Raw genomic sequence first — 14,230 nt, 5'->3', positions numbered from 1 at the left:
GGGGGACGATCACCCTTTCATGTGGACATTAGTCATTTATCAGCCAGGGGGCTGCTGGATAATGTTTTCAAGGGAGTGGGGTGTCACAACAGTTATCTGCTGTCCCAGAGTCAATTCAAGCAAGGCCACAGCAGCGATGGCTTTCAGACAAGTCTTAGTTCTTTGTAGGCCTTTAAGTGTGGTGGATGTAGTCAAATGTAGTGCCTGGCTTCTTTACCAGTAGCAGGGGGTTGTTCCATGGTGACTGGCAAGGAACCAGAATGTCCTGTTGTAACAGTCTGTGAATGTGAAGTCTAATTTTTTTCTCTGGCTTCACGACTCATTGGGTACTGCTGCACTCCAATAGGGGAGACACTGGTTTTAGTCCAAGCTTTTTGAAGTTCTGTTATCCATTTACTAATGTAGGGGGGTGCTTCTTGCAGTTTTTGAAGCTCATGAAGTCGTTACTCATCTTCTAGTTTCAAGGCCAATATCATAGAGGTGGGGGTTCTCTCAAGAAACCCCTGATCCTGTCTGAATAAACTTCAACTTTGTCTCTCCCCAACAAAGGCATAGGGCACTCAGGAATAACCAGAATGAGACACTTGTCCTTTCCCCCAATCAACAGTTTGTGAAGTAGTCCAAGAATATTGTTTCTGCCCAGTTGCCCCTATGACTATGGTCTTTTTGTTTTTTGTTTTTTGTTTTTTAATTTTCCCAATGATTGTTTCAGAACTGAATATTCTGTTCCAGTATCCAACAGAAAGTCCATAGGGGTCCCCTCGACTCTCAGGGTCCCCTCTAGTCATCTTCTTTGAGAGCAGTATCTTAGAGGTCCTGCCTTTCTACTTTGGGCAGTCTCGAGCCCAGTGTCCTTTTTCTTTACAGTAGGCACATTGATCTTTTTCTAACAGATGTCTTTGCATCTCTCTGTTCCCATTTGGTCTTGGTCTTCTGTTACCCAGGTTCCCTGTCTGTCTAGGCCCTGCCCTTTCTCTCTCTCTATCTCTTACAACTGCGGCCAGTATTCTAGTCTTTAGTCTCTCCTTTGTGATATACTTTTTCTGTCTCTTTAACTAAATCTTGCAGGGTATAATCCTGTAATCCCTCTATACACTGTAACTTCTTACCTATCACCAAAGCCTGGTAGGGTAAACTGTCAGGCTCTCCCTACCTGTAGCCATGTCCCAGTCTGGTCAGTTAAGGGGGGGTTTCTAACAGGATCTTTTCTCATTCTTCTGTGATAAAGAGAACCTGTAAAAGCTGCTGGCAATCATCCCAGGTGGGCTGGCGGAAAACATTCAAGACTCTTCCAGTCCCATCAGACTGGCAGGGTTATCTGAAAAGGAAGGGTGATTAATCTTCTAGTTTAGGCTTTTGGTCTGTGCTTCAATCCACGGAGGGCCAGGGCTCGGGAGCCTGGCTTCCTCCTTCTCACCCATGGTGGTGGATCTTGGACCAGGTCCTGCCACAGACTGATATATGGCTGTTGATCGGGATGTGACCCTGGTACTTTCTGAAGAATAATAGCTTTAACTTTAAAATAATAGTCAAGTCAAAAGTCCCTTCTGGCAGCCAGCCAACATCAAAAGTTGGCCACTCTGAGGCACAAAAAGTCTGTCATAGTCCTTTCTTGATCTCAACTGATAAGTTATGTGCTCCGGTTTTAACTTTAGTCCAATGGTCTAGGGTTAAACTTTAGTCCCAGTCTGTCCCATCATCACAAATAACATAAAACCCAGACAAAACAAACACACAGAGAGACTAACAAAAACCTGTCTCAATCACGAGTGACAGCCGGGAGGGATTCCACATCCTCCCAATCAAGAGAACCACAGTGTCCTCACCGGCACCCAGATGGGAATCTCCCAGGTGTCCCTGAGAATTCCTGCCCTTTTGGGATGTCTCCCAGGGCTACAGCCGGTGATTTCCCTAGCACGTCTGCCAATCACTCCGTTCGTCTTCTCCCGAGACAGAAACGGCTGCAAGTAGCTGTAAAGAACCAAAAGTACTTTCACAAAACCAGCTCATTGAGACAGTACAGACAAGAGAATGGGGCCAAAACACAGCAAAACACAGACACAGAAATATTTTTACTGAGATAATATAGACAACAGAATTGGCCAAAACCACAGAAATCATACCTCCAAGGTCACCAATTTCCAGTCAGGGAATCAAAAATGTAAGACCCCCACAAAGGGAGGACCTCACCCAAGTCTCAGGAATTTACGGCCACCCAATAACTCACAAGACACTGAACTCAATGCAATCAGCAAGAGGTTATATTTCGATCAGCATACTGAGGTCAAGACCCATGACCCATGCAGGGGCAATGGGGTCTGACCCCTGGGCTTTGGAGACAGAGGGAATTTAAAGCCAAAACCCACAACTCAGGGGGGAAACCACAACCCAGGGGGAGTGAAGGAGGGTTATTGGAGAGCACCTGTGGAAAGTCTCAGCCCATTATTCAGTTTGTGACAGGGTCCAAGGAACAGTCATGGGGAACATTTTGTATAGGCTATTCTCAAAGAGCCTATTCATATTCAACCATCTATCTTGTGGTCAGCCAAGTTCCTGAAACACAGAGCTCACCACCAAGCTGACCTGCACTCTTAGTTCTGCTCAGCCTGTTAGGAGTTTCTGAAAAATTTTAACCCTTTCAATAGCATACAAAAGAAAAGAAAGTAAACAAAAGAAAATAAACAAATAAGAGGTAACCTTGTACCCTACAGAGAGATGAGAGAATAGGTGTTGACAAAATAGTATTTATTAGAAACACACGCTATTTCAAAAATACATCTCACCTTTAAATCAAAAGAAGGATCACTTCTCTACATCTCAGTGATAAAGAGTAAACTTCAAACAACAATTTATACTTACATAAAGCAAGTATCTATAAGTAGAATCTATGTGTGGTTATAATAGATTTTTAAAAAAAACTCACAAGGCATATGGCACACACCCTTAATCCCAGCACTGGGGAGGCAGAGGCAGGTGGATCTCCGTGTGTTTGAGGCCAGCACGGTCCATGAAGCAAGCTGAAGGCCAGGCTGGGCAATATAGTGAGGCTCTGCCCCAAAACAAAACAAAAATAAAATAAAACAAATGGATAAAAATCCCAAATCTTTCCTTGAGTGAAAATAGTTACATGTATCAATGTCACCCATCCCAAAACTGTGAGAACTGCGTGTTTTCAAATCCACAATGTCTTAAAACTATTTATAATTAATTCTGTGATAAACCTTTGTAGACATCAATAAAATTTATGAACTATATTAAAGCTTTCTATTACTAACACATGGCTCAAAGGCTACACTTTGAAGGTAGTTCTCTCCACATCTGAGCCCTGAGGTGCCTCCTTCAAATGGCCAAAGCAGTGGAGACCAATTACAGGAAACCATGGGCCTTCAGCTGCTACGGTTGGGGAGGTGGGGATTGAGGACACTCAACATTTAGATGATGCCTCTGGAAAGAGTGGAGCCTGGAGGAATCCTGATTTTTTTATGGCTCTTCCAGAGACTCTTACAAGCATCCCAGCTCCCAGGAGCACAATGTGGTGATTCCACTCCACTCCTAGAAGAGTCTGGGTTCTTCTAGGTTTCCATGGAGTGTAGTCGGTCCTCTCTCCTTTCCCCAGCAGTCCTTAATGTCAACATAGAGCATCTCCCTCAGGCACAGGGGTCTGGAAGGAAGAGGGAGGCCATGTCAGACTTTGTACATGTGATTCTCTAAACAGGAATGATTTTGTCCACGGTCAGTCCTAACTAGAGGCTGGAGCACTTGGCAAGTGTGAACTTATCTCTAATCCTCCTTTCTTTTGTCTATTTGTTCTGTAGTGCTGGGCTCAGATGCAGAGGCTCCTGTGTGATGAGTAAGTGCTGTACCACAGAGGTACCCCCTTGGCTTGTGACCCTTTGTTCTTGCTTGTTGTCACTGTTTGGGAGATTTTTAAAAAGTGTGTGTGTGTGTGTGTGTGTGTGTGTGTGTGTGTGTGTAAGAGAGACAAAGAGAAAGGGAGACAGAGACAGACACAGAGACAGACAGAGACAGAGACACAGAGAGAGACAGAGGGGGAGAGTTTTCCACCTGGGTGCAGTGTCAGAGGGAGTCAGAAGAAAACATCAGCTTCCTGGAGCTGGAGCCAATGTGAGCAAGCCATTGGGTCCTTGGCAAGCATGGCAAGAGCTCTTACCATCAGAGTCTCTCTGACCCCTGTTGTTTTGAGCCAGGGAGTTGTATGTAGTCCTGGCTGGCCTATGATGCAGTATTCCAAGCAGATGGACCTTGAACATTTGGTGGGCCTCTTTTTTTTTTTTTTTTTTTTTTTTTTTTTTTTTGGTTTTTCGAGACAGGGTTTCTCTGTGTAGCCCTGGCTGTCCTGGAGCTCACTCTGTAGACCAGGCTGGCCTCGAACTCAGAAATCTGCCTGCCTCTGCCTCCCAAGTGCTGGGATTAAAGGTGTGCGCCACCACCGCACTGCAGGGCCTCTGCCTCTTGAGTACTGGAGTCACGTCTTTCGAAACTGTGCCTAGCTGACCCTTGATTCTTTATCTCTAAACCTGATTACAAGTGTGATTTTCAGACTAGAGCCCCAGAATCACCTAAGCTGCCTAATGTGGGCCAAGCACCTGCTTGACAGCAAGAACCAAAGGAGTCTCTGCTTGTGGCATGGAGTTGGTTTTCTATTCCACAAATCCCTCCTCCCACATTCAACTCCATTCCCCTCTCTGTCAGCTCAGCCTGTCCCTCTGCACCCCATGCTCCCTCTGCCCTCACACCTCTTCACACTCCTCTCGGGACACCCAGATCCTCTAGCCTATGTACCGAATGAACTGGAAGCGCAGTTTGTGGAACATGGGGCGCTGGGCATAGCTCTTCCCATAGAGGAAGCAAAACATGTCTTGTTCGGGGCCTGGTTGTCCTCTTCCATGTCATTGGCCAGGAACCTGTGGAAGAAATCAGTCACAAGAGGCACAACCTAGGAGGAGCCAGAAGACACTGGGGGGGGGGGGGGGAGGTGCATTTCATCATGGGATGGCATCAGTCTTTTCCAGCGTAATGAAAAACCGTCCCAGTGTGGACAGAGGCCATCTGAAGGCACCTGTCACATGGAGATGATGAAGATAAGTGCCTACAAGATCCCAAAGCTGACCTTGTCCCACTCGACATGAGATGATCCCAGGGTTCCCTTCTCCATCCTTTCCCTCTTCTCTGAGCTTACATTGTGTGCACATACCGGTGTCATCTCAGGATCAGCACCTAAATGTTGGGACTGACCCTGGTTTTCTTTCCTGGTCATCCCTCTCCTTTTGGTGGCTGATAGGGATCTTGGTTTGTGTGGGACACCAAGTTCAATCAACATTTCTGAGTTCTGTTAGACACAATGCACTTTGTGGGATTTGTTGAACGAATCAGTGAACAGATGACTGAATGAACAAATGAATGGATGAGTGAACAAATAAATAAATGAGTGAACAAATGAATGAATGAGTGAACAAAAGAATGACTAAATGAATAAGTGAACAAATGAATGACTGAATGAACAAATGAATGAATGAGTGAACAAATGAATGAATGAGTGAACAAATGAATAACTGAACAAATGAATGAATAAGTGAGCAAATGAATGAGTGAACAAATGAATGAATAAGTGAACAAATGAATGAGTGAACAAATGAATGAATAAGTGAACAAATGAATAACTGAACAAATGAATGAATAAGTGAGCAAATGAATGAGTGAACAAATGAATGAATAAGTGAACAAATGAATGAGTGAACAAATGAATGAATAAGTGAACAAATGAATGAATGAGTGAAGAAATGAATAACTGAAGAAATGAATGAATGAGTGAAGAAATGAATGAATGAGTGAAGAAATGAATGAATGGATAGACAAATGAATGAATGGATGAATGAATGAATGAATGAATGAGTGAAGAAATGAATGAATGAACAATTGAATGAATGAACAAATGAAAGTGATAGATAAGGCAAAATGCAATACTGCAACCTTCATTGACTGAGGAGCACTGCCTAACCATTCCCAAAATAAACAGAATTAAGGTGTCCGCAGAATGATTGGATGTTTGACAAGACCCCGCTTCACTGTGTGCACTAGGATAGACTCAGGAGAGGGAGGAGGTCAGAGCAGAGACTGGGATCCTACGTGTCCTACCATCCTGGGAGTTTCGTTGCCCTACTGCTGGAGCAAAGCCAGATCCAAAAGGCAACCAAGGGGATTTTGCCTAATTTTTTGTTTGATTTAAAATGTCAAAATGAAATATTACCCAAGTTTTCCCCATATACCTAAGCTCAAGAGATCCATCAACAGCAGCCTCCTGAGTGACAGGCTGCAGGGGGAGCTATCTCCTGCTGATTGTTTGGGCTGGCTTTTAGGGAGGTGACTGTCTTAGGGCACACAAGTGTGAGACACTTGCACAGAAAACACAAGATAAAATTGAGGACAGGCCATTGGGAAGGAGCCAGGAAGGAGGGAAGAGAGTGTCAGGGCATCAGCTGAGCCAGGTTGGAGAACACCAGGACAGAGGGCAGAGTTCGCACCGGGTCCTCCAGCGTCCCAGCTTCGGGATGGAGAGGGATTCCTAATGCAGTCAGTCCTCTGGAAGCCTCTGGGGAAGTTGCCTGTGTTTTCATACAAAGCAGACCCACTGGACTGGGGACAGGCTGGCAAGAAAAACCAGCAGGGAACACTCTACATGGGATTAGTGCTGGGTCAGGAGGCCTAGGATGGACACCTGTCATGGGATCCAGGGGGAGAAGATGGGATGACGTGTGTGTTCAGCACTGCACCTCACCACTTGAGGACACAGTTGTTAATTCCATCCTTCTCTCTTCTCGGGACGGCTCTGTGTGTCGGAATGCACTCACATGGAGCCATGCCCTCTCTTCCCACTCACAGGAAACACTAGCAAGCAGCCCTCTGAGAACCTGTCTTGAAGCTCTAGCTGAAGTACTCAGATTTCTTAGTTCTCCATCTTCATAGAACAACAAAGAAGCCATTGCCACTTCCAGATCCTGAAATCCTCAGAGTCCCCACCCCCACTCTGGCAACACAGATGTCAGCATCCCCATAAATGTCTTCTAATAAACTTTTTACTCAAAAGAGAGAATCTGCCTCAGTGTCTCCTTTGAATCCCAAATCCCAGACCTTTCACATTGTTTCCTCTTCTCGTCATTTTTTTTCTATTTTAGTACTTTTTCTTGCATAGGTGTTTTCCCTTGTCTTAGTGTTTCCATTGTTGAGAACAGACACCATGGCCAAGCCAACTCTTACAAAGGACAACATTTAACTGGGTCTGGCTTACAACTTCACCATTAGCGTCATGATGGGAAGCAGGGCAATGTCCAGGCAGGCATGGAGCTGGAGGAGCGGAGAGTTCTGCATCCTGTTCTGAAGGCAATCAAGAGAATACTGACTTCCAGGCAGCTAGGAGGAGGGTCTCAAAGCCCACTCCCACATTGACACACTTCCTCCAACAAGGCCACACCTACTCCAATAAGGCTACATCTCCTAATAGTGCCACTCCCTGGGCCAGGCATATTCAAACCATCACATCCCTGTATGTATGTCGGTACACCTCGACATGCCTGGTGTCCCAGGAGGGCAGAAGAGGGTGTCAGCCCTTGGAACTAGATTTACATAGGATTGTGAGCCACTGTGGGATGCTTGAAAACAAAACCAAGCCCTCTGGAAAAGCAGCCAATGCTCTTAACTGCTGAGCCATCTCTGCCCAGCCTCTTGTTCAGTGAGGGGTGTGTGTGTGTGTGTGTGTGTGTGTGTGTGTGTGTGTGTGTGTGTGTGTGTGTGTGTGTACATGTGTAGTTTGTGCAAGCACGCATGTGTGGAGGTCAAAAGTGAAACCAGGTATTGTATTGATCTTCTAGAGCCCTCTACCTTGTTTTTTGACATAGGACCCGTCCCTGGGCCACATGTCTTGAAAATGAGTCTAGGTTGGCTGCTGAGTAAGTCCCAGGGATCCTGCTGTCTCTTCCACCAGCATCAGAATGACAAACCCAGGTTACTACCCCTCTCTTTTCATTTGGGTTCTGAGGGTCTGAACTCAGGTCCTGTAGAACATACAGCGAGTGCTGTACTGTCTGAGCCACTCTCCAGGCCCTTGCTCAGGTTTCAAATGGATGTTAGCTTGGTTTTCCTAGTAAATCCACAAAACCATTTGGAGAGAAAAGGTCAGAGCCTCACTTTTCATGACCCTATACCTGAGGTAGGGCACAGTGACCAGTGGGAGGAGACGAAAATACTCACAGAGCCAGGAGAAGAGCCCAGCACGTCTGAAATAAGCTATGACCATAGACAGGAGATACTGATGGAGAGAGGAGACAAGAAAGGAGTGGTCACACCCTGGAGAGGAGGAGTGTAGGGGTGAAGGGTGGCTGAGGTGACCATGAGGTTCAGGGAGGAGCCTAGAGTTTGGGTGCCTGCCGTGTGGGCAAGCACGAGCAGGTGCCCTTGCTGCTCCTGCATGGCTGCATGGCTTGCTGCAGCCTGTACAAGCACGGCTGGCTCTGGGTCAGTTCTGAGGGAGGGTTTAGGCCAGCAGGGACAAGGAGGTTTCTGTCCAGCTGGAGCAAGGGACCCCAGAGAGCTGTGGGGAGAGAAGAAGCAATTCCCAAGGTAAGATGATGGCTTTGGCCTCAGATACCAAAGGACCCCAGCAAGGCAGGAGCCTCCTGTCCACTCTGGAAGACACTGGTGGGATATCAAGGGCAGGGCCATGTGGCTTCAGGCAGAAACACTGGGGGAGGGCAGAGGAGTGTGGGTCAGCGGGGTCCCTACCAGGCAGGACAGGGGCAGGAGGATGTCTCAGAGCAGGACTCTTCACCTTGTCTGACACCCTCAGCATCTTGTCCCAGGTCAGGAATTTTCTCACCACGGGATCCTCGGTGAAGGAAGCACACTTGTTATAGTGTGGGCAGGAACAGCCTGGGAGCTGGAGCCGGGAGAACCAGCTCCCTCGGGGAGGGTTCAGCTCAGACTAGACAGAGAAGCAAAAGATAGAGCCGTCGGATGTGGCAAGGATTCCACCTGAGCCTCCTGGAGGAGGCTTAGGATACAGTAGCATGTACCCATGCTTAGGTGCCTTTTATGGATATGTAGTTCTGGGATCATTCCAAGGTCTGGCATATGCTGGACAAGGCTCCACCCCTGAGCTATATCCAGAGCCAAGGACCAAGATGCCTCAACAGCTGATCTTCCCAATTGATGTCCTACGAGGTTATGATCATGGATGTGTTGTGCTTGTATGGGGGAAACACTCAAGCTCAGCAAAGTCAGAGCTAAGTTACAGCAGGAGTGGTCCCCTTCTTGTCCCCATGTGGGGCTATGTCAGCTCTAGCCTAAGCCCCTTTCACTCCTGTGACCCTGAGAATCGAATGAACACAGTCGAATGACAAGATGCTGAGGGTGTCAGACAAGGTGAAGAGTCCTGCTTTGACACAGCCTCCTGCTCCTGTCCTGCCTGGGAGGGACCCCGCTGACCCACACTCCTCTGGCTGACAGAGTACAGGGCTGTGAGTACAGCTTTTCCACAGGGAAGAGTTGGCTAGTTGTTCCCTCTTTTCCCTAAGGAGCAAGCTGTGCAGGTGTCTCTTACCCAGCAGTCCGGTGAAGACCTTGTGGTGTTCAGGACGCACTGTGGCCACATGCTGCTTCTGTAGCCTCATCCTGAGCCCACACAGCGTCTCCACTGATCACATTGGCTGGGGATCAGGTTCTAGTAGCTCTGCCAGGTCATCCTCAGAATCTGATGACAAGTCCCTCTTCCTCTTTGGGCTGCTGGATGGAGGCTGGGGACTGGCCTCCACCCTTGGTTCTATGTGAAGAAAGCCCGCCCAGAGTGAAGGTCAGGCTTTGATGATCTCCACTCTGACCCCACAGTACTCCAAACACCCCAAATACATGCACACACTAAATAAATAACTGGAATTTTTGTTTAAAAAAGGAAGCAAAGGGATCGGAGAGAGATGGCTCAGTGGTTAAGAGCACTGACTGCTCTTCCAGAGGACCTGAGTTCAGTTCCCAGCAACCACATGGTGGCTCACAACCATCTGTAATGGGATCTGATGCCCTCTTCTGGTGTGCCTGAAAACAGCTACAGTGTACTCATATAGATAAAATAAATCAATAATTAAAAAAAAAAAAGCAAACGGGGAGCATTTTTGAGTGAGGGATGCTGTGAAGAAAGGCTGACTTTGCTGGGCGGAGGCCTGGAGCCATTCTCTGAGAAACCATCTAGCCAACTCCTCTCGCAACCTCTGCTGCCTTAGCACAGGCTCAGCCAAGGTAGCCAACCCTCATTTTCCACACCATGTTGGGTCTGTACCTCTGGCCTTCCCCTTGATCTGCGGTGAGCAGCTGTCTCTGACTCCTGCGTGAAGCAGACCCGTTTGTGACCCCTGTTACCTAGAGAGACCCTTGGAGCAGAATGGAGCAGGGAATGCCCAGCTGTTCTTCTGCCCAGGGTGGAATCTCAGGGTCCAGGTTTTCTGTCCCAGACGGTCACATTTACCAAATGGGGTGAATGCAGGAAACTCGGGGCTGGGGTAAAGCTCAGCACATACAGCATTTGTCACATGGGCATGAGGACCAGAGTTGAAACCCCCAGCACCCTTGCAGAAAGTCGGTGGGTGTGGCGGCCTGCCAGTGATACAGTGGTCAGAAATGGAAACAGGGAACTCCCACCGGCAACCTGGGGACTCTGAATAAGCGAAGGGTAATTAAAGCACGCATCTGATGTCAACTTCTGGTCTCCACATGCACTAACTCATATATGTGTGTGTGTGTGTGCACCCTTATACACACACACACACACAATCATGCATAGACATGGATGCACACCACATACACATGCTAATTTTTAAAATTTTTCTTAAATTTACAAAATAATGTTCTTAAGAAATCAGACCCAGAGAGAGAGAGAGAGAGAAGGACAAAGACAGAGACAGCAGACAGACAGACAGACACACCACACACAAACACACACACACAGAGAGAGAGAGAGAGAGAGAGAGAGAGAGAGAGAGAGAGAGAGAGAGAGAGAGAGAAGCCTGGAAAGTCCCAGTTTATGGTCCAAATGCAGACTTCACAATTCACTAAACAAGAAGGGACAAGGCTCAATCTAGAGAAACCACCAGCACCACTAAGTGGAAGCCACTGAATTGGGTCACAGCAACTCGAGGTCATGGCCACATTAGGGAGGAACAATGTGCACCGGGCACAAAGCCCTTCACTGAGAGCATCCAGTGTACAGTAAGGGAATGGCCAGGCCTGGCTTCCCTCCTCCTGTCAATCTTCAAGACTCCATACACAGGTTGCCATGGAGACATGGTCATATTTCCTCTCATTGCCACTTAAACTGACGGGGATGGAAAGACGGCTCAGTGGCTAGGATCACTGATTGCTTCTCCAGAGGACTTCGGATTAATTAATCACCAGCACCTACACCATGGCTCACAAGCATCTGTAACTGTCATGAGGATCTGATGCCGTCTTCTGGTCTTCAATGGTACTGGACACATGTGGTGTGCAGTCAGGCATGCAGGCAAAATATACACATACACACACACACGTATAAAAATAAATTATATTTATGTTTTGCAAGTGCATGTGTGTGCGGATATGCATGTATGTGCATTCAGAGGTAAATATCTGGTCTTCCTCAGGCACTTTCCACTTAATTAAACATTTTAATTTTGGGGGATAGTGTTAGCAGGTGTGGAGGTCATAGGATGACCTGCAGGAGTCATCTCTTCCATTGGATCGTGTGTGTCACAAGGAACAATCTGAAATGGTCCGATTTTTGCCTTTACCCATTAAGCAACGTCACTAGCCCTCCCTCCACCCTGCGTCTTTGAGACAGGGTTTCCCATGGAACCTGGAGCCTGGAATCATGGAGCCATCTTCGGAGCCCCTGGTTGTAATTTTTCCTCAACTGGAAGAATACAGAGCAGCCACTTCCCAGAAGCCACAGAGAGAAGCTCCAGTTATATGCAGGATAAGTTCCCACTGCAGAGAGATTGAGGAGCAGGCAAGGGGAGTGGAGAGGTTGTGTGCTTACAGGCAAAAAGACTTCCAACTGAAGAAAGCAGATTTAGACGGCATGGTGCACAGAGGCCAGCTCCAGGGCACAGCCATCCATGAGGTTACCTGCAAAGGGTTAACGATTTAGTTCATGGTGTAGTTGTTATTCTAGAGGTAGAGCAGTGAGGGGAGCTGTGGAGGAGGGGCAGGGACTGATATGACCACCCTTCCATACAGGACTGTTAACGTAGCAGAGTCCCCACGCGCCCAGATGAAGCAAGCCACTCAAACAAGGCTGAGAATCCATCTGTAATCCCAGCACTGGAGAGGCTGAGACAGGAGAGTTACTACAGACTCCTGGCCAGCCTGGGCAACATAGTCAGACCTGCTTCAAAGACAAACAAACTGTATGGGGCACTGGATAGATTGCTTAGTTGCTAAAGTGTTTGCTGCACAAATATAAGAACCTGAGTTCAGGCTTCCTCAGTCAATGAGGTATTAAAAAAAAAAAAAAGATTAAATTTTGCTTGTTGCCAGATGGTAAAGATACCTTCTCTGTTCTACCTTTTCCATTTTAAAGAGTCTTTCCTTGAGAAAATTCACAGTAGACTTATATTGTCTCTTTGATACATACCTGTCTATCTCTTTTTTTAATTACAGAAGTTTTCTGCCCTTGTTTCAAGTAAAAACTTCCTTTTCTGAAAGACCTAAGAGCTTCTCTATGCAATGTAAACCTCAAGGAAACGAACATCGCTATCTCCCTGTCACCTGGGGAATTTAGGAAAATCCAAGGCTACCTTGACTCAAGAGCTGTACCACTCCTGGCTGTGGTGGGTGAGCGGTCACCACACCTGATGTCCGTTTAGGATCAATATCACTGGCAGGCACAGTTGCTGCTGCTGCTGTTGCTGGAGGCCATGCATTTCAACAGCTGCCAAGTGTCAGGGCCACTGGCGGGTTAGAGGCCAGGACATTAAGTGTTTCTGCCTGAAACAATACATCCCTAGGTCAAGACTTGGAGCTGAAAGCCTCTAGGCCTGTTGGTCCAGCCAGTAGACCTTGGGCAATCAAGAGCCTGGGATGGCCCATACAGGTGGAATACCCTTATCTGAGCAGAGCAGAAGGATCTCAGCCTGCTGACTGGTAACCCTTGTTCTGTCTGTTTGTACAAGCTGAAATCTTCTCTTAATACAAAAATTATATGAGTTTGCAATGTCATCATTGCAAGTAAGAGTTCCTTTTCTGAAAGACCTGAGTCCTCTCTGTGCAATGCAAACCTTGGGGAACAGTGTTCCTATCTCCCTGTCACCTGGGGAGTTTAGCCCAGGCCCTCATGCAGAGATGTAACTACTTGCTTGCCACAGAGATGGGGGAGCTTTTGCTTCATGAGATAAGAGCCAGCTCAGCTGGGCACCTCAGTTACCAGGTGAGGTGAGGAGGGACCTGGGAGAAGGTGCAGCCAGCATTGCAGTGCAGTCCTTCAGAGGAGGAGGAGGGCTCACCCTTTCTCCTGAGACACTGTATGCCCTGCAGTGTCAGAGGGGGATTAGTGATGCCTCTGTCTCCTGCTGGTGGCTCAATAGTTTACCTAAGGTTGAATCTTCAAAGTGCTTGGTGCTTCTGGGATGAAACTGTTACTCTCTGCATCGGTGAGGAGAACTTTTTCTGTTGACTGACTTTGATACTAATTTCGACGCCAACGTCTTTATGAAGAATTAGGCCAAGAACACTGTTGCATTATTTCTGTAAGAAATAGATGAATTGTTCAACATATTATACCATCTTTGAAAATCGTCATTGTCGCCAAATATCACCTTTCAGAGGTCGCATTACAGAGAACTGTTTTCTTCTTTCTGTGTGTTCCTTCTGGTTCTGTTTTTAGAGTTTCTGTGCATTAGACGTGTGATCTAGAAACCCATAATTCTTGTTTATGCTTCCTTCTTTGTAAAGGATAGCTGCTGGTTATTTCTTGTGCCTAGTACTTCAAGGAAGTTTGGTTAATAGAGAATAACACACAGTTTCCTTTCCTTCCAACAGAATCTTCCTTTAATTTTAGGAGTCCCAGGCCAGGACAAGATTTAGGACTTAACCCAACAGGCTGTTTTTCCAGGCTCAAAGGGAATGAGGACAAACAAGAAGGTAAGAGCAAGACTGGAGGCCACCATTGCTCTCAGAGCACCGCCTCCAAACT

At 47.0% G+C, this 14,230-nt stretch overlaps 1 pseudogene; it reads right to left on the bottom strand.

The window, feature by feature from the left end:
- Nucleotides 1–4,751: 4,751 nt before the first annotated feature.
- On the bottom strand, nt 4,752–13,550 carry LOC143438257 (speedy protein E4A-like; annotated as a pseudogene).
- Between the last annotated feature and the right edge of the window lie 680 nt (nt 13,551–14,230).

Source organism: Arvicanthis niloticus, chromosome 24 (assembly GCF_011762505.2).
Source record: "Arvicanthis niloticus isolate mArvNil1 chromosome 24, mArvNil1.pat.X, whole genome shotgun sequence".
NCBI lineage: Eukaryota > Metazoa > Chordata > Mammalia > Rodentia > Muridae > Arvicanthis > Arvicanthis niloticus.
Note: the sequence above shows the minus strand (reverse complement) of the source record. Positions and strands in the feature narration are given on the sequence as shown.